This window comes from Mesitornis unicolor, unplaced genomic scaffold (assembly GCF_000695765.1).
Source record: "Mesitornis unicolor isolate BGI_N332 unplaced genomic scaffold, ASM69576v1 scaffold129, whole genome shotgun sequence".
NCBI classification, from domain to species: Eukaryota; Metazoa; Chordata; class Aves; order Mesitornithiformes; family Mesitornithidae; genus Mesitornis; species Mesitornis unicolor.
Window position 1 is genome coordinate 61,771 of NW_010207777.1, and position 22,974 is coordinate 84,744.

The 22,974-nt window shown below is 39.8% G+C and overlaps 1 protein-coding gene across 1 annotated transcript in view; it reads left to right on the plus strand.

Annotated features, from left to right (window-relative positions):
- Window positions 1–19,501: 19,501 nt before the first annotated feature.
- ESR2 (estrogen receptor 2 (ER beta)) overlaps window positions 19,502–22,974 on the plus strand; it is a gene marked incomplete at its 3' end in the record, with an annotated part of 35,373 nt that continues 31,900 nt past the window's right edge. The window contains exon 1 of the mRNA XM_010192221.1: window positions 19,502–19,638. The remainder of the gene's footprint in view (window positions 19,639–22,974) is intronic.

Here is a 22,974-nt window from a genome sequence, read left to right on the forward strand (position 1 = left end):
TCAAGGAAGTACTTATCTAGGGCATAGTACTTCGTGTTCTCAAGTTCAACAGCAGGTCACTTTCCTTTATTGCTGGGCTTTGGTGTCCAGATACTTCCTGGTTAAAATGTTGTGGGGGCACTGGATGATGCAGGAGAGTCTTGAGTCTAATTCTGCAGTAAAGGGCACAAAGTACAGGTGCCATCCCTGCCTCAGGCATGAGCAAAACACTCTGGTTTTGTCCTATTAAACAAAAAAAATCAAAAGATAGTGAAATACAAAAGGGTTTTTATTATTTTTGGAGATGTACAACTTCCAAGGAAAGGGAGTATCTTCCCATGAAAAGTACATGAATACTGGTGTGTTTAGGAGCCATAAAAGGTTTTGGAAACCAAGTGACAATCTTTCTCGTAGAAAACAGCAGTAGCATACAGTATTTAGTAGGCAGGAGAAAATGATTGCTGTTTTTTGGAGAGAAGTGAGTGTTAGTTGATTGTGACCATCTTCATAGCCTACGAAACAATGCCTTGAACTAATTTAGAGTCATAGAATTGCTTAGCTTGGGAAAGACCTTTAAGATCATTGAGTCTAACCATAAACCTAACACTGCCAGTCCACCACTAGACCATGTTCCTAAGCACCACATCCCCCTGTCTTTTAAATACCACCAGAGATGGTGACTCCACCACTTCCCTGAGCAGCCTGTTCCAATGCTTGATAACCCTTTCAGTGAAGACATTTTTCCTTATATCCAATCTAAACCTCCCATGGTGCAACTTGAGGCCATTTGGTCTTGTCCTATCACCTGTTACTTGTGAAAAGAGACTGGCATCCACCTCACTACACCCTCCTTTCAGGCAGTTGTAGAGGGCATTAAGGTCACCCCTGAGCCTCCTTTTCTCCAGGCTAAACAATCCCAGTTCCCTCAGCAGCTCCTCATAACTCTTTTTCTCCAGACCCTTCACCAGCTTCTTTACCCTCCTTTGGACACGCTCCAGCACCTCAATGTCTTTCCTGTAGCGAGGGGCCCAAAACTGAACACAGTATTCGAGGTGCAGCCTCACCAGTGCAGAGTACAGGGGAAGGATCACTTCCCTATTCCTCCTGGCCATGCTATTTCTGATAGAAGCCAGGATGCCATTGGCCTTCTAGGCCATTGCTGTCTCATGTTCAACTGGCTGTCAACCAGCACCCGCAGGTCCTTTTCTGCCTGGCCGCTTTCCAGGCACTCTTCCCTCAGCCTGTAGCGTTGCATGGGGTTGTTGTGTAATTTGGTACTGTTGACAGAGATGAGGCTGTATTGACCATGCAAAATACTGAAATGAACAGTAATGTTTTCCTAGAGACAGGCAAAATATTTGCCAAGGTCTAATTCCACAAACTCCCATGTAAAGAGGAAAATAAAAGCACTAAGTTAAAACTCCGTTTGCCTCCAAGGACAGGACTGAAACTGCCCAGATCCTACCTCAGTTGACTGCACTCCTGAGCAACAGCTGTGTGGCCGATTGAGACAAAACCAGCCAAAAACTGATATCATTAATCTGTGGCAATGAAGATTCCAGAAAAACGCAAGATGGATCTGTTTAGTTTAATAAATTGCCATTTCCTTTAGGATTTATAGTAAGTCCTCAAATGAAGAGCTTTGTTTCTTCCATTTTAACACTGGCTACATCACTTTTCTGCAATTCATCGTAAAAATCCACAGGCATTTGGGCACATTTAGACTGCTTTTTAGCACTGTGCTTTTGAGAAAAAATAAAGGGAGGGCTTGAGTAAAATATGTGAGGAAGCTTCAGTGAAGCTGTCTTCCTTTTTAGGCTTACCATATATCTGCTACAGCAGTTCTCTTATTTGCTCTCTCTCCACATGTGAGATTCGGATTGAACATAATGGCTTGCACAGGTGTAGCCGACATCCCTGCTGCTTTTCAGCCTGGCTGATAAATCTGAAAACGATATATCATTCATGATACGTGATTGTGTTGAAAAATGCTGAGTGTCCAAATGTCTGCCCTATTAGTTTTTGGAATAGCCCACGGTGACAATGAGCTAAATTAATCTTTAGTGAAGCTTCATGGATAATGAAGAGAAGGTAAGATGGAAGAATTTTTCCTGACAACTCTTGCTAAAATTATTACAGTAAATCAATGTTATTTGCACATATACTTCCACTACTTCTATTTTAGAAATAGCACAAAAAAACCAAACCAATGCAATTTATAGCAAAGTGTTAATACAAGATTTCCAGAATTATATAGCCATTACAAAATATTTTGGTGTAAGCTAGCTGTACTATGGGAAGAGGTCTTGTTTTAAGATGTTCTCTTTTCATGGGTATATACTTCTAGCAGGCAGAGAAGTGTTTTTCTGAGCTCAAGCATTTTTGTGACCTGCACTGGAAGGAGCTCAGACTAGAGAACTATAGAATTCCTTTCTACTCTTTTTTGTAGTTGAGCCCAAACTTGGCTATGGGTTCAGAGAGCCAAATAGTTCAATCCAGCTGTGTCCATTCTGGTCCTTGCCTCTGATATCCACACCGTTTTGGCAGGAGCCTACTGTCCCATACAGCTGCAGCACCGTTTCTTGGCAGACCCTTTTGCCGTGCACACCATTTGCATGGGTAGTCTTTGCAACCCTCATAACTCTTCCCTACATTTGCTGTGCGGACAAGCTGCTTTGTCCTGATGGCAAAGAGCAGTCTCAGACGCACTCAGTCCTGGGCAGTGATGAACTGGAGGGCTGAAAATTTCCTTATTCCTTACTCCAGTCTAGCTCCCAGGACACCACAGGTTTTCTGCCTGGAAGGATGCTTACTCCTTTTCGCGTGCAGTGGGCCTGCTTCCTGAGAAATAATGGCAATCACTATGGCCGGTGTAGTAGCAAGATACACCACAAACTCAGGTAACAACACGTTTCTTTGTGGTCCCACACACGATCTTCTGAGTTTCCTCATTTTGCTCTTTCACAGGAAACCATTCTGTCTTCTCGCTTCTTCCCAGACGACAGAGCATTTTCTTTCTCTCTCTTCCCACCATCAGTTTTCCCTCTTCTAATGCTTTCCTGTAGCGCCCTCAAAAAAACCCAAACAACGAAACAAACCTTTATTCCCTTTCCTTGTAGTTTTTGGGCTAAGAACATTTTGGGGAATGTGATCGCAGGATCAGTACAGATACTGTTAGCTCTCAAGTAATGTATTCCTTACATAAGGGAAGGGATAAACATAAGCATGTAATAGAATCACTTTGCTTTAAATTACAAAAGCCTTTAAAAAATATTTTACTTTGTGACTAGCATAATAAAGTTCACAGTTGGTGAAAAGCCATGGGTTTTACTTTAGTTCTATCAGATTGTGAAAAGATCCCTTCATTAATCATATTGTTTCTGACAGTAATTAAATAACATTTTTCTCAATGATTTTTGGAGGTTTTAATTCCTCCTCTTCCCCGTTGCAATATAAAAGCAGATGAGTAATTATGTAATATAATTTTGATGAAACTATACTAGAGCTAATGAGACTTTTAGCAATATTTTTTGCCATTTAATCTGTTGCATTTACTCTTGTTCTTAAAAATTTCAAATTGGAAACGAACTCATGGCCAGTTTTCTGGCCAAAAATGAAATTTTAACATAAAATAAAGTGCACTCCTACACAAATTAACATAGCATCTGCTTCCACCTAATTAAAAATAATTACGCAATCTTCAGAATTCACAATGTAAATTGGTGGTAGCCAGGAGGATACTGGCAACGCTGTTTAATATTGGACACCTTGGCTGAAACATTATGAATGGTTTTATTTTCCACAGTGTTTGTCTGCATTGCAGATGGTAGCTTCAGAGACACCTCCTGGAAGCCAACTAGCCATGGCATAAGAGAGGTAAGAACTTCTTGACAGAGAAGTTAAGGCTGTGTGAATCACCAAGTTGTCACAGTTAGATGCTCCTGGAACTTGCCTTTACTAAAACTGTCTTGAATATCTCTGCAGTACAGGCGTACTATTTGCTATAGTGATGACTATCCCTGCTCCGGCAGGGGGATTGGACTGGATGATCTTTTGAGGTCCCTTCCAATCCCTAACGTTCTGTGATTCTGTGATTCTGTGATTCTGTGTGACTGTTTTGACAGAAGGCAGAGTAAGCAACGAAATGGGTGATTGATTTCCCTGGATGCTGCAGTCCACTGTTCCTGAACTCCTTGACTTCTGGAGCAATGTAGGAGTACTTTGAATATTCGCTTTCCCACACTGCAAATACAGATTAATAAAGGCAGAGCACAGCCCTTTTATCCAGTGTTTTTGCAGGGCAGCATTCTCACTTTGCTGCTAATTGTGAGACTGGAAGCCAATGGCCACTGAATTGCCTGATGAAATATGGTCTCAAGTGGGGAATGATGAGTTAAGAGGCAAGTGTTGCAATCCCTTGGTCACTGAGCTGTCTAGTTTTGTAAGCAAAAACTGAACGCAGGCACACATGGGCATACCCTCCTGCAGAACATCCTCTGCACTGCTCTGTCGAAATACTATTTGTGGTAGCAAAAAGAGCATATTAGCTCTTGCTGCCCTCCACTCTTCCTGCGTGGATTTGTTTGCAAGGAAAATAGTCTGCAAATGCTCTTAGAGGTGAACAGCCTGAAAGCAAAATGCCACGAAGGAACCAGTGTGTCCAGTACCAGAGAGAATGGAGAAATTTTAGCAGCCCTTTAGCCACTCTATGTTGAGCCCAGCAAATGGCCACTGAGATGATCATAGGGATGGAGCAATGGCCCACAAGGAGAAGCCGACTGCGCAGGTTTTTTCAGCCTGAAGAAGAGAAAGGGATGATCTAATTAATCTAATTCAAGTACCTCTACAAACGCCCACTAGAAAACGCAGCCAGACTCTCCATTCATGTGAACAGTGAAAGGACAAGAAGCAACAGAAACAAATTGCAACAAGGAAAATTCCAGTTAGGTGTAAGGAGGAGAATTCTTCACCATGAGGCTGAACCAGCACTGGTATAAGCAGCCCAGAGGGCTTCTGTAACCTCAGTCCTTGGAGATACTTAGAATTTAACTACCCTGAGCAACCTAATGTAACTACAGAGGACCCTGCTTTGAGCAGTGAAGTTAAACCAGATGACCTAAATTATTCAGCTATTCCAAAAAAATTCCATCAGTAACCTGTTGTGTTAGAATAGCAGTGAGATCCCTATCACGAGACTCTGAGGGCAGCTCGCAAAGCCAGAGGTGTACTTCAAAAATTTGAAATAGCCGAAAAAGAAAGCTGTAGAAGGAAAATCTGCTTACAGAGAAAACAAGATTCAAAAGAAAGACTAGTGGACCTTGTTAAAGCCACTGTCTGATTCTGGCACTAGCAGCTCTGACATCCTGCTGACTCATTTACACTGCATTTAGCCTTGATAATGCAGTGACACTAGGTACAAGGCAGGAGGGAACCAGCTCTTAAGGCACTGGCAACTCCCAAATTTCATCGGGGTTTTAAACTGCTAAACACTTCCAGGGAGAAGTGGCAGATTTTGACAAGGCAAAAGAAGATGCCACTGAGTGAGTGAGTGAACTGGGAACTCTCTTACACTTTCCTTTCACTGCTTTTTCTCCATTAGTGACTTATTTCATTGTTTATGACTCTTCTCATTTCTCTTACCTATTACTTTCTCTGGTGTTTCATCCAATTACTTACAACCACTTCTTCTAGGGTGTTACACATGGGTCTACGAGAAGATAAGGAGTAAATGCACGTGATACTTCTGTTGATTTAAGGGTCTGTCTGCCTGCATCCATTTTCTCTGTTCCCTTTGCTGCAGCGCAGAGTATAGATGAACATATGATTATATTTTTTATGCCTGGGTACATCTCTTAACTTGATTTAATGAGATAATCAAATAGCATAAAGGTATTTCCATTTCTGGTGCAGTTCTTTGGGGGCTAAAGCTTTGATGACATTTCTTATAGATACAGTAGTCACCATCAGTGTCTTTGCATGAAATCTATTTGAGATAATACGCCTTAAAGATAAGGGGATTTAAAAAGGAAGGAAAATGCTAAGCAGATATATAAAAGAGACTATTAGCTGATTTCTTAGTAATCTTGTCTAGAAGAATGGTAAAATTAATTTAGTGCTGTTTACTGTCATGTTTTCTGTACAGCATACAGGGAAGAAAGGTGGTGGATGCTGAAGATAAGGGAATCCACTTTAACAGGAATCTGGATTTTTGTTACACTCTTTGAAAGAGTGGAGCAGCTCAATGAACAAAACCAGACTATGTGTCAGTGCAAATTGCACATCTAGCCTACAGGGAAAGTCGGTGTAAATTTTCCATTTCACATGCAAATTCCTGTCCAATCGAATCCTCCTGCCTTGGGGTGGTGAATCAATATTACCAGGCTGCGGCAGTCTTGTGTCAGTTGCTGTGACTGCATGGGAAAGAATGTAGGAACTGGACAAGAAGGAACGTAATACATTGAGAACTGGATTGTGAATCTAATAAATACTCATTAGTTAAAATTAAAAATAGAAAAACATATTCCCCTTTCAAATACAAACCCTTCCTACAAGGTGCAGAAATCTGTAATATCGATCTGCAAGTACTTCAGATCCATTTGGGTATTGGGTCGTGAAGTGCTATTTACAAGGCAGCAACATGTTCCATATCTTAAGGCAAGTTTTCGTGAAGCAAACTTCAGGTGAAAAACCTGATCAGTAGAGCTGGAAAAAAAAAATCTGCCTTTGGTAATCTTAGCTGAGAGTAGAGAGGGAGCACACCACACACGAATCTCAAACCAGTTCTTGGCAATATTTTTCCTGGTGAGCCTCATCATGGAGGAAAGTTTGATTTTCCTACTGTTTTACAAGAAGAACAGATTGGTTTTTCTCCCTCAGAGACTGCTAGAGCACTAGGACATTTTTCAGTACTTAGAAACAGTTCTAGTTTACTTCCCAGACATCATATAAGCCTTTAACTGTTCCTGAAACAGCAAATTCATAAATGCATGGAAGCAGTTTGGAATAATAATGTATGTATGTTGATGACCAACTGTGTCACCCTGCCCTTTCATTCAGACCTGCTCATCGGGTTGTCTTTGTTTTAGGGAAGAGATGTCAAATGTTAACAGGAGGAATTAAAGTTTTTCATAGCACAGGCTGTACAAAATTAATCCTTGCGATATGGTTAAGGTTTTCGAAGGAGAGGAAATAACAGTGCAGAACAGCAGATAAAGAAATACAAGAGGAGATTTAAGCAGCCTAGAAGGATGAAGGACAAGTCTGTTTGAATGCTGAAAGTTTCTCAGAACCTCAAAACTCACGACGGTGCTGAGAAACTTCAGGAATAACTCAGGGAAAGGAAGATGCCCAATCAACAGCCACAGCCTCAGTTTACAGTCTCAACATTAAGTACAGCAATCTTGTTTTACTGACAAAGCAGAGGACATTGATGCAGATCGTTAACACAGTGGCACCAAGGCAGACCATTTTAGGCAGCTCTTTCCAAGTCAGATGGCTGAGTGCAGTGTTGCCCAAGTTACAACATTGAGCAAAAGCCAGCAGGCATTGCACTTTTAGCGTTTTAATCCAAATCTGTGTCAGCTGGAACAAGATGTCTCCACTTGTCCACAAGTGCCTCAAGCAGTTCAGTAGGTGCGTGTCTGTTTCCTCCAGCACCTACATATTTCTCAAAATGTAGATAATCATTTGGAGATTTGCCCCATTTTATTCTTTCCACTTAAAACTGCTTACTGGATTATTTACACCAAAGATGTGTCTGAAATAGCCACTGGCTGGGGGAATTTAGTGCCTTGTTCACAATTTGAATGTTTGAATGCAATTTCTGATTTATTTCCTGTCTTTATGAACTACATTTTGCAGAAAAAAATATCACAGCGGAACCCTAAGTATTTTGGAAGTATTTGAGAAGTCTGGAGAAAAATAAGTATCTGGAAAGGTGGTCAGTTTGAAAATACGACAAGTCTCCACAGTCTGTGACATAGAGAAGGATGAAGACAGCATGTGCTGGAAGTAGTCACTAATGAACTGCACTCAGGCAAAACAGTGCTTAAAGAAATAGCAAAATGAGGGGAAAAAATAAAGAGCCAGGTATTTTTTTTCCCTCTGTATTGCTATTAAAGGAAATCATTAAAGTCTCTTAAAAGAGTCTTTAAAGGCCTGTTAAACAGGTTTTGGGTGCTCCAGCTAATACAAGTTGACTCTCTGTTCACACGATGGTATCATAAGGAGTTTTTAAGAGACTTCTTCAGCAAGCTGAAAGAATGATTTTTGTCACAGAGGGAGATAAAATACAGCTCAGAAGAAAACTACTGCTTGTCAGAGAGGACTCACAAGGACTCTGTTTATTGTTCCTTTAAAAGCCAATCCAGAGTTAGTTTATCCAGAGTTTTAAAAAATGAACAAGGAACAATTTTGAGCTTTTATTAAAAATCATTCTAGTAACACTCTCATTGCTTTCATACCACTGCCATTATTAGCACATGTGATCAAAATACAGGACTGGATTCTACGTCTGGCTGTGCTCTTATCTGCAATACACAGAGCAGCTCTCTGTCCTACTGCCTTTCTGCTTATTTATATCAAGGCTGCAGATATTAAAAATATCCTGCAAGTTTTAACGAAAGACAAAGCAAGTTCTTTTCCTATGCAATGTAGAGAGATGAAGAGTGACCAAAGATTTAGGAAACAGGTACACCTTATGAGTAGGATTATTAGAATGTCTCTATAATTATGTTTATCTTAACCAGCTCTCCTCTTCTTCTCTGTTCTGCCCCAGTTCTGTCTGTCATAGAATTTTTCTATGCTAGCACCCATTGCTATGACATCTTTCTAACATTCATCTTTCTCACAACATGTTGTTAAGTTCAAAGTATCTTGTGAGCATGGTCCAGAAAGTAAACCTCCAGAAAAGATATAATAAAATAAACAGGTGTAGTTGTGGATCTGGTCGGAGGAAGTGTTCTAGAGGATAAAACACAGAGAAGGGAGCTCAAAACCCAGGAGATGAAGTGATTATGCCACCTTTTTTTGCTAAACTTTTCCTTCTGTTTGATGGCACATGTCTAATTTTTGAGAGAGACCTCAAACTGCAGGCCCCACCAGCAGTGATATTACCGTCCATATCAATGTCTTCTCAAAGTCTTTCTTTAAAATTGCCAGGGACCCAGTGAGGTTCATTCTTATTGCTGTTGAATCTGAATAACATCTAGAGGAAGAAAAAGAATGTATTGCAGGAGAGCAGCTGCCAAGCTGGGGAAAAAAACCTCTTAAAATCTCTTAAAGACTTCATCACATACGTTCTCATTGCTTAAAGCTGGTGAAGAATATGAATAAGGCCTAAAGAGAGGAATTAACATCAGGAACTCTGAATTCTAATTACACTCCAAGTAACTTCCTTACGCTATCCTTCACTGACCAGTTGTCTTGCAGAAATCCTGTGATTCTGCTGCACTCCCACCTTAGAGACATACTCTAGACAGACTCCGTGCTAGTTCTGTGATCTCTGTATCAAATATTTGGACTAAATTAGGCATTTCTGAGACCTCCTAATAATAACATGCCTTTAATATCTGCAGTGGTGGTTAACGTAAATCATAGTACAGCAACTATGTGTTCATTTTTCTTGCGTATTTTTTATGATTGGATTATTTTGATTCAGGGTAGTATAAGAAAGTGAATGTCAAATTTTATGAGAGGACATACGCTTGGTAAGCTTTCCATCATATAACTGATGAAGGATTTAATGTCTTTTTCTCATGCTTTAAATTTAATGAATGGGTAGCCTTCAGACTTCTAGCAGTTCCTGGTAGACTTCAGTCCATTAGCACAGCTTAATGTAACACATTCACTAACAATTAAATTATTTCCATGTGTGACAAATCAAAAAAATATCTAATTCAAAGCATATTACAAAATCAGAATATTTCTTTTCCTTAAGCCATTTAAAGTACAATATGTGGGAGGGATGGTTGTTTGCTTGGTAGCACTTTTAGAACGGCAGTGCTAATCTCATCTAGACGTAGATTCAGATAATTGCTTTGAAGAACACTCCTTTTACTTACTTGCTTATTGCATTTTGTCTCCTAATTGAGTTATCACACCGCCATCCTTCCTTTGGGAGGCTGAATGTTAAAAAAAGCAATATTAAGGTAAAAAGCCCTCCTCCTCTTGTCTAGTTATCTGCACATGTTCATGACTCCCACTCCCTTGTGTCTGAACAGGAGGTAGAAGAGGAAGAAACTATCACAAGTGACCAGTTGCTGATCTAAAACCTCTGTGAAACATCCAGATGAGTGTCTTCTTTTTTGTTCTTGCAGAACTTTACTCAGAATTACGTATCGAACTATATGTAGAAGGAAGTAAAAATCACATATATGTGTGTATAAGTGTGTGTGTATGTTTAAATTTGTGCCTCAAGCAGCCTTATTGTTAATTTGTGTACATGTTCAGGTGCAGCTGGATTATGGTGGTTGTAAGAGGTGTAAAGGTGCTCCAAGTGTTCAGGAGCAAAATTTTCTTTCTGACTGTAAAATGTTCAGGATCTCCTTATCTCTGCCTCGCTGCTCTTCAGGATACTTCTGGGAACACGACCTGTTGGATGCAGAACACCTAGTTTTGATAACTGTAAATGTACCAAAGAACTTCACATTTATTACTATGAGAAGAAAGGAAAACCAGGAAGTAGTAGGCTATGGGCAGGTTCTCACTTATTATTGACAGTTATTATCTTCTTATCCACTGGAAATGCATTTGTGTTAAGGAACATGCCTTGGGCTTTTCCTGAGAGAAACCTAGGGATTGCAAACTATGAGAAATATTTTAGGATTACTTAGGAGGTGGCAAACTAGCGCTCACAGTTTAGAAAGTCAGTTAAACAAACTTGTTTCTAGATTAAACATCTCATATTCCAGAATATGGAAAGTATTTACTGTGTGCGTTTCTCAAAATTAGAAGGAACTGAGATTAAGTCAAAATCGAAATGAGTGCAAGTTGGAGTCAGGAGATAATTCGGTTTATTGCATGTAGGTCTAATACATGTATTTTCACTTCCCAAAAAACCCCTCAGAACATAGTAGGCAAGTCCAGACTGCGCACAGCGTCATGGTAAAACAGTCTTGTTTCCCCAAAGCTACGAGTCGTCACTTCTGGAGATCACCAGATCACCTTTGGATCACCTTCAGGCCGATATGTTCCTGATGTATACACTAGTAGTGTATCCCAGCTGTGGCAGAAGTGTTTAATCAGGGCTGTTTCACTAATGGGAGTGGAGTTTGGCATAGCAGTGCTCCACATGTGGCACAAGCCGACCTTGGCAAGTGGGTGCAGCCAAGGAAAAGCAGATGGCAGGCACTGCTGGGGCAGCTTTCAGCAGTCTTCTAGCAAACCCGGGGTACTTTCAGTTTCCCTGAGGTGCAGAAGTAATCTACAGGTGTCCTTCTAATGAAAACCTCTTAATGTGATAAGCTCACTTGTTTCAGTGAGCTCAGCTAACTGGCTTTGGGACATCAGATGCTGGGAATCTGAGTATGCTGGTTTTGCTTGCTCTTTGGTTATTTTTGGCACAGAATGCAAGTAAAACCTAGTCAATGAAGTCTTGGATTATTCTGGATTTTGATTGCTAATTTACCTGCAGTTTAATCTTATGTGGAAATAGAGATCCTGGCCCTAGTCAGTGTAATGCAAGACTTCCACTGACTTCAGCAAGGACAGAACTTCTCAGACAGACCATGCCCTTCCACCAGAGACAGTTTCAAACAGCTAAGAATTTGGAGGCAGGTCATAAAATACCTAGAAAGGAGGTTCCTTTCCCAGAAAAAAAAAATCAGTGAAATAGTTTTGAAAATTATTTTCTAATACTAATAAAGAAAATGTAGTAGACCATTTTATGCTTCTGTCCTCAGGCTGTGCCTTATACCATGATCAATATAAAAGAAAATGATATTTCCTTGATTACTCATTCAAGCAGAAAATGAGTTCTGTTACCTGAAAATTTAGAAGTTTCTTGAGTAATTGGATAGCCTTTGTACACCTTCAATTTCTGATGTTATTGGGTAGTTTATGGTATTTACTAAGATGTTTTAGCCTAATCATTTTTTTGACAGGATAAAATATCACTATTACAGTGGGAACATTCTCCTGACAGAGGAAACCATTTAACAAATTAGATGCTGAATGCAATTTGCTGGACAGCGATGCAGAATATACAATGCATGTGCAAGAAATAGTTTAAATATCAACCAGAAACTAACTATGTAAATTACACAAAAACATCCCTCATTGTGCTGGCTTTCTCTTTCTTCCAAGACTGCAAAAGGCATTGGCAGAAGTAATTTGAATGTTGCAAATACGTTGTATAGAAATCTCTCTGCTTCAGAGTTACAGCCTCTTATTTCAGTGCTGAACACACTTAAAAAAAAATATCTAGTTTACCATTTGAAGGAGAGTGGATTAACCAGTAGTATTCCCTCATTGCCTCCTGCTACTTCTACAATAGTCATCAGCCTTGAGGTGGCTACCAAAGATAGGCTCCTATCTTTGAAAGCATTCACAGGAACCGTCTGCTGCCTTGGCCTGCGGCAGTTTCCTTGAGGCACACCAGCCCTGGTGTGGATCCTTGTTTGGATCTGTGACTAGTGCTTTACCCAGCCCATTCAGCAAGTGAGGCAAAACAGAGGTGGAAGAAGGCACTCTCATATTTGCATCTCAGCAACTGGCTAAGTGCCATATCTTCCAACAGATACGGTGTGTGTTTGAAGTTGAAATCAGCATGGTAAAGATGCAACAGGATGTAGGCTACTGTTATTCCGGGAGTTTATTGGTCGCCCCAGGAGATGGGTGACTATCACTTAACCAGAAATACAGGTAGCTGCAGCTGCTCTTCAGTTCTGTAGCGTAAAACATGCTGCAGAGTGTGAGAATAGTTTCACTCCTGCTCCTTTCTTCTCTAGAAATCTACTTCAGTTGTCCTAAATGCTGTCACTGTTAAAACTGCAGGGATCTCTGTTTAGCTCTTTTGAGCATATGTGCTTCCAATAGTGATAGGACCTGGTGTGTTCAAGTTTAACTTCTCAAATAAACTAATGGGAGCTTGTAAGTATTGATCCTAGTTCAGCTTTATTAAGTGCTACTCTTCTAATGTCATCCTACGAGAGATGTGATGAGAAACTGAGGTGAAAGACCATGAAATGCAGATCCTTGCGTGCCTTTTGCTTCTTGCCAGGAAGATAATTTGTGTCCATTGCTCTCATCTCACGTGGACCACCCTTGTGAGAACCGGTTGAAGCTTTCTTCTACTTGGTGGCGAACTCTGCAATTGCACGGAATTCTTCTTTGTCAGAGGAGTGAGGAAGTGGGGTGGGCTGTGCAGAAGCTCAGAAGTCTTTTCTAATGTAAAACAAGCTGGGACTATAGGGTAAATTCTGCATATATTTGGACACTTAATGGCTGCGGGCATCTTCTAAGTGTGTTCAGTGTCCTCTGGATTGAAATGTCACCAGAAGCAATTTAAAATCCGTATATATGAAGTAGAGACTTTGGAATAAATTTGAAGATGCTGCAGGTAGGGAGTGTGGAGACAGGAGAAGACAAGACTTGCTTTCTAGTTCATGCACAGAATTGCAAAAAAAAAAAGGCAACATGGAAATTATCCGTACCTTTTATCCCTGTATTTCTCCTTCTAATCCATTTCTGATGTTTTAGGTTCTTCAGGCAGTGGACAGTATTTTCTTCTTGGCAATTTCCCTGTTAGCCGTAAACAGGATGCATTTTTATATCTTATTTCTTTTGCCTGTGTCTTTGCGTATACACAATTCTGACTTTTTCCTCTAAATGTCTCAGAAGAGATGAATTAGCCAGATGTCTTTCATTTGCATGTTACAAAGGTTTTCGTCTGTGTGGAATAATTGAACAGAGTCATCATTTTATGTGCTAAATTTGTTCAGGCATGAGCCTCTATTGAGAGGCCTGTTCTGTACCTTCCTAATGCCTACCATCTCTATTAGTGTGGGTCTTAATGCCGCCCAGGCAGAGATTGACAAAATAGGAAATTAACTGGCGAAATGTCTCTAATGTTCATTGGTTTTTTTGTCTATTCAAGAGAAAATAACTCTGGGAGGAGTGGTGTTTGTACTCAACTGGATCCACTGTTGCTAGCCACTAACACCCTCTTTATTACATTCATAACAGGTGCAGCAAAAGTAAATGCCTGCTGCCTCTGCTGTGTTCAGTGTTCGCAATCCCGTGGAATTTGTGAATGTCCTTTCTTGTCTTTCTTCCTGCTTGGTGGCTTCATATGAGGCTCTCTCAGAGCTCTGTCCTTCCTCTTGCAGATGAAGAAACTGACAGAAAGAGATTAAGGTTAAAATGTCAAGTTTCTCTCAATTTTGGGCCCTGATTTCATGTGTCCAGACCCTGATCCTTTCAAGTGCACTCTGTATTGTTGGACTTTTAGATGGAAGCTGCCCTTTCAAAACTAACCATTGTTGCTTCTTGTTTTTCAGATCCTTCAATGCTGGGTAAAAATCTCCTTGAAGCTGATGGCTGTGCTAGTTGCTTTCCATTCTGGCTGAAAGTGGGGAGGATGATGTGCCCCTTTGTTTAACAATAATTGGAACACGAGAAGCTACATCTGAGCCTATTCTGAATGCAAGTACAGGCTGAGAGGTTCTGGTCTGCTTATGGGTGTGTGTGTTTAAAACTAAGCAAGGAGAGAAGCAACCAATAGAGACGTGCTCTAGTATGAGCTTGAAAGAAAACCAAAAATTGCTCAGAGCTGTTTTGTGGAGACTATTTCAGGAAGAGTAAAAAGAACTTCTTGCTGATTGCTGCCCTGACCAGAGAAAGAGTTATTTTATATGTGTTCTGCAAGTTAACAGAGAGCAATGACTGCAGATCCCATATAGTATAAAAGCATGGGCTTAGAAGAAGGTTGACCAGAAACACTTAAAACAAAGAAGTTAAATGAGTACTTTTATTAAAAACAGTAGGTGTGTGGTAGTTTGGAAGTCTTGCAGCTTAGCTCACCAGGTCAGTCTTCACTTCGGTGCTGTGTATCTTCTGTATTCAACTTCCTAATGCTGTACCCAGTGACGCAGTCTGCCTCTCCCTGAACTGTGCTCCAGGAATGAAGGTGGGAGGAGTGCCGAAAGATGCCGTTCCCTTGACTGTCTGGTCTGATACCTTGTTGAGTTCATCAGCTAAGATTAATAAAGTTAATGTTAATATGTTAACAAAGCATAAGAAACAGGTTACTTCTAGGAAAAAAAGCTAAGAGAGTTAAGACAAGTTACTCCAAAGACTGGATTTTATTCTGCCACTGTATTATGTAGCACTGGGTGACTTTTTGAAGTTGAGTGGTCCAGTTGCTTATCTGCTGCTACTCTTTTTTCCCTATTGCTATCCCCTCTCTAGTAGGTAATCCAAATCCAGTCCTTCCAGCTTTGAGAAACTCAATCTCCTGTCTAGTAATATCCTATACTGTATGTATGATATGGACACTGCTTGGTTTTTTATGTATGACTTATATAAAAGTTTTGGATCCCTGTTAAGTATCTGGAAATCCAGTTTTCCTCCATTTAAAAGCCAAGTTGAATTCAAAATCACCTATGTTGAAGCTGTATCGGATGAGGTAAATTGGAGAGAATTCTCTCTCGCACAGAATCAAGAAACAGAAGTTCCACATGCTCAGCCAGTGACTTTCAGCCTTTGACCTCAGTTGTCTGCTGCCAAGACTGCAACTAGTGGCAAAGAGAATAAAACACTACAGCAATCTTGAATCCTAATGTATGTTGCAATTATTTAACATTTTAAACTTTTTGCTTCTCTCTCTCAAGGATGAACCTACTAGAAATGGTTTTAATTCCAGACTACTAGAAAAGCGACCTGGATTAAACCAGAAAGATAGGGGTTCCTTGGAATGCAAGCAAGAATGAATCGTTAGCAGTGTGACACCACATCTTTATTAGTCTCTCCCTAGTACAGTGGCAGAGCTGCTTATCACTGCAGCTGAGCTTCAAAAAAGTGGACCTCCAGAACCTGCAGCTAGTGTTGGATGCGACCTAAATGTATTGCAGCATCCAGACATGTCCCTGCTCAGCTGGAAGCCTCAAGGAGAGGGATTAGTATGGTGGCCAAAAACTTCATCAGCTTTGGAGGTGCTGTGAACCAGATGGCTGTATTTAAAGCTCACAGAAGCTTTTCTGCATGGAGTGGAAATAAGCCTTGCCCTGTGGTACTGATTTTTCATTTATTTTGGCAATAGTTAGGGAATGAAGTTTATGGTGCTGGTGTGGAAACTGGGGTAACAAAGCAAGGTATTCACCCACCGGATACTCACAGGCGATGAGGACAATATACCTTTGCTCAAGGTAATAGAAGCATGGGTAGTTTCCTTCAAATTAATTTAGGCCTAATTGTGGCATTTATTTCTGCACCTTCAATATTGCATCCTTTTTTTTTCTTAAAGTTCACTTTTTTATGGATATGTGAGATGCTGTGATGAAACCGTGTAGGTTTTTTTCACAGCTTTCAGCAGGTGTCCTTAGGGAGACTGCTGCAGCAATTTAATAATAGGCCTGCAAGAACAAGTAACCGCTGATGAACACGATCCAGAAGGATTCCCTCTGCAGTTCTGTTCTGGCCCTTTTTCTTCACTCTTCCTTCAGTGTGATCCTTTCACTATAACATCTTTAAAACTTGTGGGAAGTGGTAAAAAGGTTCTTTGTTAGCTGAATCCTCCAGTCAAACCACTCTTCAAATTGCTTATATAGCGTGAATTCGCTAGAAAGCCAAGTCGTACCTGTGAGATCTGTGGTGCTAAATATAGTGGGAATGCCAAGAAGAAAACTCAGTGCTTTACTGGGGGAGTATACAGATATTATATGTCATACAGTTGGCATGGTGAGTCCTGTGGTCCCAGAAACTGCTCTGCCTTAGATAATTTTAGGTGGTAATGATATTAGTAATTCTTTGAGTTTGGGAGAAGACAAAATTTATCCACTCATCAGTGACGGGCCTGAGTTGTCATATAGGTAAATTTACCCATTTTATTCATTACAACACCTTTGTCTAAGTGAACTGTTTTTTAAATCTATTGACACTAATGTGTTCTTCATGCACTTTTACACAGAGGGGATTGTACCATCATGAGCTACATCTTATTTGGATTGTTTTTGTCTGGTATGTTGTCTCAAGGCTCCTCAGAGCTGCTCCACATCATATCTGCTTGGCAGGCACTGCTCCAGTTACAAACTGCTGTAACTCAGAGTCTAATAATCCTTTTCTAGGCATGGAAACTCCTGCCTTGACACTCACCACCCAAAAAACCTACAGGGAAAACGCGTTAATTAAAGGCCGCCTCATTTTGTGTATTTTTAGGGAACACTAATATGCATTTTATATATATGAAAGAGGGAGAAGAGAACTAGTTTTTGTTTGTCTACTGCCAACAGGTTCCTGCTCATTTATCTCTTTATTCCATCTGGTTATCTAACACCTAAAATCCTTAATACAATCTTAAATTGCCTTTATTGAAGGTTTTTGTTTGTATTACCCAAAATAGCTGTGGTTTATAACTGGGTGAAGATCTGAATGGTGAGGAAAGACACAATTCACAGGTTACTGCTTAATCTTGCTCCTAATGCTTATTTAGTCCTTGTTCCCATCTCCCCTCTTACATCTGCATTTTGTGGACATTTCTGCAGAGGTGGACATGTATTGTTATAGTCTTAGGGCATTCTTCCAGGAAGAACGTGTACATTCACTCTTAGATAAGTCTGTGGCAACACATCTTGAAGTCATTGAAGGCAGTCAAATACAGAACAGTTTTCTTCTGCAGAAACCTGGTGTGCTGCAATGTGAACTGATGGCAGGCACTGCTATGGTTTCTGGTAGATTTACACTAAAAAAAGGCAGGTGTCTGTTTTCCTAATTGGCTTGCCCTGGATTTCACGGGGAGAAGACGGCCATAAGGATCTCTTGACGTCCTGACGTCCTCACAAGTCTAACTTCTGCTGACGGTTATAGGTAACATCCTCTCTGTCCTTCCTGGTTATGAAAGGTTTTGCCATCCTTTTGTGGAAAACAGGGGCCCTTCAGCAGTAGAGTCTCTGTTGCCGCCTTGAGAAAGGGGCAGGGGGACAGCTGCTCAAAACAGAGAGCAGCTTTGGCAAGAGTCAGGTATTTAGAATAAAGGGACCTGCAGGATCAGGGCCTGGTACAGGTACCCTATGGTTTAGAGGCTATGAGGGGAAAGCAGCCCTTGTATGTGTGAAAAACTAAGATGCAGTTGGACATTTACACTCCTATCCCATTAGTACCGAGAATGGTAGGAAACGTGACCTTGCCCTTAAACAGCATTTAATGGTTACCACAAGTATAAATAGGGTTGGAGAGACACAGGTCCATGATAAGAAGAAATCATCACAAAGTGCTGGCAGTAGAGATTTAAATCACCTGTGGATTGCAAAAAGCTCTAACTGTTAAAAGGAAAGGAAATTCAGATTAAAAGCAGCTGTGTTTGGATCTGCGAAATAGTAATGAGAGGAGATGGGGAGGCTCAAGGAAAAGAACCTAGAAACAAAGTAGAAAGGCAAATCTGATGCTGAGAAAAATTGCATTAGCATTTTTGGGATGGGAATGGCTGACTGAGAGGACAGCAATACCACCTGTCGATAGGGAAGCTGTCGATAGGAAAGGGGGCAGGACTGTTTCAGCTGTGTGGGCTGACAACTGTCGAATCTCCTAATCTGACAAGAGATTTCAGAAGGTTGTGTAGACTTGGAGGTATTTTGAGGTCTAAAATGCAAGACTGAATAACGTGAGGCTTTATGCAGGCAAATTTACAGGCGAGTCAGCTTCACTAGGGTAAATCAGATTAATGCTGTGCAACTGGTCAAGCATTTTTAAAGCAATCCCAATGTATAATTGAGGATTGGACCTTGCTGCATCTCTTCAATATTTTTTAATAAATGTTAACTTGGTAAAATAAAGATAATACCTTAAATGGCTTCCAGTTAATTTGCTTTGTTTGAAAAAGGATGTAGTTACAGAGAAAAAAAAAAAATCCCTCCTCTCTGTGTTTATGCATCTGGTGTTTAAAAACAACGCCAAAGTAGTTTATTAATTATGCTGCCCAAAATGTCTCAGATGGGTACATTGCCGGCTCAGAGCAAATGCTAATTGTGTTTCAGGTTTTCCTGTGACAGAGAGATCAAAAGTTAGATTTAGCTTTTTAAAATCTCACCATTTGCTTCCAGAATTGCTGGTTAGTTAATCATTCATATTTCTGTGCTAAATATGAGAATGCTTGGCTTATAAAATGATTCAGTCATGTAAGAGCTTTAACTGCAGTGAACGACAAATTCAGAAGCTTGTTATGTCAGAAAGGAGGAGGAGGAACTTCTGTTTAGGTCTTGCCTTCACAGGGAAAGGAAACACTGATAGTATCTGTGTAATCTTGCACTGACGTGCGGGCATCACATTGCTTTGAAAAGATTCATATTTGAGATCTGATGACTAAGTGGTGGTGGGCACAGCTGCTTTAGAATCAGAGATAAAGGAAAGAAGGAAAACAAATCCAGAATTGCTATGTGAAAACCTTGCTGACATGTAATGCTGTCAGAACATTTATAAAGAGCTGAAACCCTATTCAGTGTCAATCAGGTACGTGCTATATTGAATGAAATATTTCTTATTTTAAATGTTGGCAAAGCTCTGCAATTGATAGCCTCTGGGTTTATGAACAGTAACCTCTATAAGTGATATGGGATAGTTAAATGATCGAGAGTATTTGTTTTGGTTCCAATGCAAATTTGTTTTTGAAGTCTAACAGTTTATGCAGATTCAATCATCTTTCAACAGGTTTGTGTTTTAAAAATTCTTTGAAGATTCAGAGAAAATTGTGCAAGTTTGCTATATTTTTAGGACTTTGCCTTAAGAATCTAATTAGAATATGATGGCTGCATTAAAAGCAGGAGTATTTTTATCATTACATTAGGGGTTTGGTTTTTTAAGGGTTTTGGAAAACTGCACAAATGAATATGCTTATAAAAGGTAAAAGCCACTTCTTAGCATCACAGTATTTTTTAGGACCTGATTCAAAGCAAATTGGAGTTATTGGAAGTTTTCTCACTGAACTTGACTAGACTTCATATCAGGATTTTCAAATTCCAGGTCTCATACTGAAAAATGTCTCAGGCTTTTTTCTTACGGTTTCTGTGTCTAAGTAGTTTTCCCATGTGAAGGTTGGTGATATAGGTTTACATTCCTTTAATGAGAACTTCAGTTTTGGAAAGGATCCTCCTAATTTGACAAGAAGATACAAGCCTGTTTCTTAATTTGCTCTTGGAGATACTTAAAAGGTATATTTAACAGTAACTAAGGATGGGACAGCACATGCATAAATCTTCATCAAACCCCTCAGAACCTCTGCCTGAACACTAGAAAATACTTTTGGCTAGCAACGACAAGAATGATCTGGTCTTTTTATCTTGGAGGTTCTATAAGTGTGGTTTTATTAGAGCAAATAAATTTCAGTCTTGAGAGAGAATGGGATAAACAGCAAATTACGCAATTTAGACCTTGGAATGGCTGGTAAATGAGTTGTTTATTTTTGGGAAAGGATTCAGCCTTGTCATATGGAAAATAATGCACAATTACCATTTATGTGCAGAGAAAGTTTTGATTATGGTTATGAGTTGCATGAGAAACCGCAGTTGAACATGAAGTCCTTTAGCATTTGATTCCCATGTGCTGAGTATTTACAAGCAATCTGTTTCTTCATCCACATCCTTGGAATCCCTTGCTCATCTGTTGTCCCCCTCAAGAGGAGGAGAAATCCAAGACTGGAGTATGGTGCCTTTCATGAAGGAACAAATGCATTTTATATTTCTACTTTAAAGCTTTGTTACTTCTATTTGCTATTTCAGAACTTTATCAAAATTCCTCTTTGTGTTTGTGATCAAAGTTTAAACATAGAATCACTCCTCTGTCCCTGTCATCTTTTGTGCTTTCCTTTCTTAACTTTCCTATATCTTTTAAAATAAGATGCAACTCACGATTTGCAGACGCAGTGACTGGAACACAGTGTTAGGGGAAGGCAGCTGTAGTGTCTCCATTCTCAGACTGGTAAATGTGTGTGTCTGTGTCAGTGAACAGTTCGGCTTCCTCAGACTTTCAAAGGAGGAATAACAATAAAAAAATTTTAGACCTGAAGGGATAGAATAAATCTGGTGCTTCTCTATCGTTGATCTCTTAAGTGCTGTAAATTATGAGAATCAGTTAACAGACCTTTAAGTATTCCTGGAATCACAAAATGATTTTATATCCCAGTGAATTTGGTGATAGCCTGACAAAATTTCACGAGAAGAAAATACCCATGGTTTTAGAGATTATCTTAAAATACTGCAATTGCAGAATTGCCTTCAATAAGCCACTGTGAGTGTCTCTGATGGTAGTCTGATAAAGAATGGATTCAAATGTATTAATTAAAATCACTATAATGTCATGCTAGTATGTGATCGCTTTAAATACACTTAGTTTTAGCTTTTATTCTTGAATATTGACTTAAAGGTACAAGTAGCAAAGACCTTACAGTGAAAAGGGATAGTGATCCAGGGGGCTGAATAGATTTTATATCCACTACGTTATTGTGCTCTTCTTGAGTTACCTGCAACATGCTCTTGCTAGCAGCAAGAAATATTCACATAGATGAGTTTGCTGGTCCGTTCCTCCAGGGACAGGAAATACGAAGCTCAGAGAAGAGAAACCCCAGAATAATTGCTCAGATTTCATTTTATTAAGACTAGAAGGACATTCAAGTTTTGTCTTGATTAATATATTAGACAAAGGTCCACCTGTGTGAATCAACGACATAATTCTGACTAACTCAGTTGAGACAGATTTCTCCCCACACTAAAAGGTAGGTTTTAATGTTCTGGATAATGATGAGACAGATCTGGAACAGCTTTTCTTTGTTTAAGGGACTAAAACATATACACAAACTTTTGTCACCTGTAGATGATGTTAAACATATCTGATCTGGGGTTTGGTGTAGCATTATAACAGCGTTTCACAGTTTGAAAGGCAAGAATAAGCACTACCTTGGTTTCTGTATTAGTTTAGAGAACTAGTGATGATAAGGGAAGAGTTATGGCACATTTACTAATTTGTCAGGCAGTTTTAAGTCTTTTAAGTCTTCAAAATCTGCTATCAAATAACTACATTTCAAAACCTATTTTTTTTAAAGATGTTAGAATAAAATTGCACAGACATAAATATTTAGTCTTGACCTTTCTGTTAATGTGGAGTTGTATAGCATAATGAATGCAAGTGAAATAGTATTTTACATAAATTCCAGTAAGGAAACTGCATTTTAGGTTAACCTACAAAAGCAGCTAAAACTGTACTGTATTTCATAGCTACTCATACATAGACTTCATTTTTATCCAATTATAGCAAAGGTTGTTTATTCAAGTTTTATGACTAAAAAGACGAAAGTTTGCTTTATGCAGTGAGAGATAAGGGAACCACGTAGTAGCCAAGGCAGCCACGTATTTATGAAGTGTGTTGTTTGGGTACCAAGTAAAGCAAGATGCAAACCGGACACTCCTTGCTGTCATAGGCACACAGACGAAGTGAGTCTCCCCAAAGCATGGTTCAACTCTGCAGCTTTAGTGGCTGCCTGGGTGTCAGAGATGGAAGCAGCTTCTTGCATGTGGCATGTTTGTCTTAGACAGACACAATGGGCTGCCTTCAAAACAATGCTGACAAACGCTGTTAACTTAAGAGGGTTTGGGCTCATTGCCTAATAAGACCACTAGTGGACTCTTTCACTACGTAAATTAATCCTACAGCATTAATAATTCGCATAGTAAAGAAGCTGTCTAGGGAAAACAAGATCAATAAGTTCATTTTATTTAGGGGAGGAGAGAGTGGAATAAGGGATATTGCACACTGGTCCGACAAGAAAAAAATCAGCTGCTTTTTCTGCACTCTTCC